At 39.9% G+C, this 3,216-nt stretch overlaps 1 non-coding gene across 1 annotated transcript; it reads left to right on the forward strand.

Moving 5' to 3' along the window:
• The first annotated feature begins 2,078 nt into the window (after positions 1-2,078).
• Positions 2,079-2,185, forward strand: LOC127124525 (small nucleolar RNA R71). The gene has a single exon (XR_007804006.1). It is a non-coding gene; the product is annotated as a small nucleolar RNA R71 (small nucleolar RNA).
• The last annotated feature ends 1,031 nt before the right edge of the window (positions 2,186-3,216 follow it).

Genomic DNA, 3,216 nt, shown 5'->3' on the forward strand with positions numbered 1-3,216 from the left:
ATCGATGCACATTCTACTTCCGGTCACAACTCTTTGTGCTATAGATTCGCCCTTTTCGTTCTTAACAACTGTAACACCCCCTTTCTTGGGTACTACATGAACGGGGCTAACCCATTGACTATCGGAGATCGGGTATATGATTCATGCATCTAATAACTTCTTTACTTCATCCTTGACTACAGTACTTAAGATTGGGTTGATCCTTCTCTGGTGTTCTCTAGAGGTTTTACAATCTTCCTCTAGCATAATGCGATGCATATAGATAGAAGGACTTATTCCTTTTAGGCCAACGATGTTGTAGCCTAACGCAGTTGGATATTTTCTTAAGACATCTAGTAACTTTTCAGTTTCCATCTGTCAAGTCAGCGTTGACTATTACTGGTCTTTTGAGTTCAGTGTCTAGGAATTCATATCTTAGGTTCTTTGGTAGTGTTTTTAATTCTAAGTCTGGTTTCTTCGGGCATGGCATGTGGTTGGGTGTAAGTGCTAAGCATTCGCTTAGACTATCGTTTTGGTATGGTTCATGCCAATTATCATCTTCAAAGATTGGAGGGATTTGGATTTTCATTATATCAGAACATGTGGTTTCTTGCATTTCCATCTCTCTTACGCACTCATCTATGACATCAAGTAGATAACAGGTATCGTCTATAGTTGGCGCTTGTAAGAATTATGTCAAGATGAATTCAACCTTTTCTACTCCAACTTCGAATGTTAGCTTACCTCTTTTCACGTCTATTATGGCTTCGGCGGTAGCTAAGAATGGCCTTCCTAATATAATAGGTGTACTGGCATCTTCTTTGATGTCCATGATTATGAAGTCTGTAGGAATGTAGAATTGTCCTACACGTACTAGGACATTCTCTAGTATACCGATAATATATTTGATTGAGCGGTCAACTAGTTGAACAGACATCTTGGTTGGTCTTAGTTCTCCCATGTTGAGCCTTTTACAGATGGTTAAGGGCATTACACTAATGCTGGCTCCTAAGTCGCATAGAGCTTTGTCTATGACGAACTTTCTAATGACACATGGTATGGAGAAACTACATGGGTCTTTTAGTTTGGGAGGCATGTTGTTTTGGATTATTGCGCTATACTCAATAGTAAGTGTAACTGTTTCATTATCCTCGATCTTTTTCTTATTGGATAAGATCTCTTTAAGAAATTTGGCATATGAGGGCATTTGTGTGATGGCTTCTGTAAAGGGAATTGTAATATTCAGTTGCTTCAGAAGTTCAACAAATTTCCTAAATTGCCCTGCAGTTTTAGAATTTGCGAGTGTTTGAGGATACTGAATGGGTGGTTTATAAGGCGATGGAGGCACATAAGGTTTTTCTTTCTCTTCAACCTCTTGGGTATTATCTTCCTTCTCCTTCGGTTCACTTACCTTCTCAATTGTTGTTTTGTCTGGTTTTTGGTACATGACATGATTTTGGAGTCTTGGATCTACGGGTCCATCTAGTTTGTTTGTTTGAGCTTGGGTAGCTATGAAGCTTTCCATCATTAGTTCAAGGTTGGACTTCCTAGGCATGTTAGGAGCATTGTTAATTGGCTTTTGATATCCAGGCGGAACAACGGGTGCTTGGCCAGGTGCATACAAGGTGTTGTTGTTCTTATACGAAAATTTAGGATGATTTTTCCAACCTGGGTTGTAGGTATTCGAATAAGGATTTCCTTGTGCGTAATTTACTTGATCAGTGGGGACTCCTGCCAATATCTGACATTCTGGTGTAGTGTGTCCAGGAGTTCCACATAACTCACAGTTTAGAGTCACGGCAGCCACGGTGGCCGCGGGTGGTGTGGTCAAGTTGTCTAACTTTTGAACAAGGGCATCTACCTTTGCATGGACGTGGTCAAGGCTACTGGTTTCGTAGATTCCACCTTTTATTTGGGACTTTTCTACTGGCGTTCTTTCACCTCCCCATTGGCAATGGTTTTGGGCCATGTTTTCAATGAGTTGATAGGCTTTGTTGTATGGCTTATCCATAAGTGCACCGCCCGCGACAACGTCTATTGTCAGTCTTGTGTTATATAGAAGCCCATTGTAAAATGTGTGAATGATCACCCAGTCTTCGAGACCGTGATGTGCACATATTCTCATCATGTCTTTGTATCTCTCCCACGCGTCGTAGAGAGATTCTACATCTTTTTGTCGAAATTCGTTGATTTGAGCTCTCAGCATAACAGTTTTGCTTGGCGGAAAATATCGGGATAAGAAAATGTTCTTCAATTCTTCCCATGTTGTAACTGAGTTGGATGGCAAGGATTGAAACCAAGCCTAAGCTCTATCACTTAGAGAGAAAGGAAAGAGGCGTAGTCTTATCGCATCTTGAGATACACCATTCGCCTTCACAGTGTCTGTGTACTGCACAAACTTGGTCAAATGTTCATTATGGTCGTCCGTAGGATTTCCAGCAAATTGATGTTGTTGGACGGCTGATAATAATGAGGGTTTTAACTCGAAATCGTTTCGATTGATAGCATGGGCATCAATGGTGCTGTGAGGTTCTTATTGGGACAGGGTAGCGTAGAACTTAAGAGGACGATTTTGTGGTTCCACTGTAGCCATGGTTGGTTTTTCAACTGGTTCAGCAGTAGGAAAGAAGATATCGGGAATATTGTACCTTCATTGGTACTCTAGTATTCAGCGTCTTAAATATAAGAAACGCTCTAATTCTGCGATTGGTGGTGCTAAGTTGTCGCCTTGTGAGAGAGTACTTGACATACAATCGGGGGAAATAAGGGAAAGGAGATTAGTTTTTTACCTTAGTCTATACTGTGCAACAAAAGAATCGCACTATTTGACTAAATCAGGTCCCCGACAATGGCGCCAAAAACTTGATACGTCTAGTGCCTGTATATAGAATATAGTTTATCAGGTACTTGACTGCAAGTGCACAGTCTAGTCGTTTTAGTTTTAAAAGATATCGAACCCACAGGGACCGATGGTCAAACTAATGCTATCGACGTTATTATGTTTAGCTAAGGAAATGACTTTTAGAGGTTTGGTTGAACAAAAATTAAATCTGAGGGAAGTTAAGTTTTAAGAAAATATTAATAGAGGGATATCATTATGTAACATATTAATCGTCAGGGATTCGATAAGTCATCGGTGTATATTTTAATTACCAAATATCTTTTAGTAGAAAATACTCATTTAAAAGGCTTTATCTAACACTCTCGTGATTGTTGACTCAGACTATACTTTTAAGT

The sequence above is a fragment of the Lathyrus oleraceus genome, chromosome 2, assembly GCF_024323335.1.
Source record: "Lathyrus oleraceus cultivar Zhongwan6 chromosome 2, CAAS_Psat_ZW6_1.0, whole genome shotgun sequence".
NCBI lineage: Eukaryota > Viridiplantae > Streptophyta > Magnoliopsida > Fabales > Fabaceae > Lathyrus > Lathyrus oleraceus.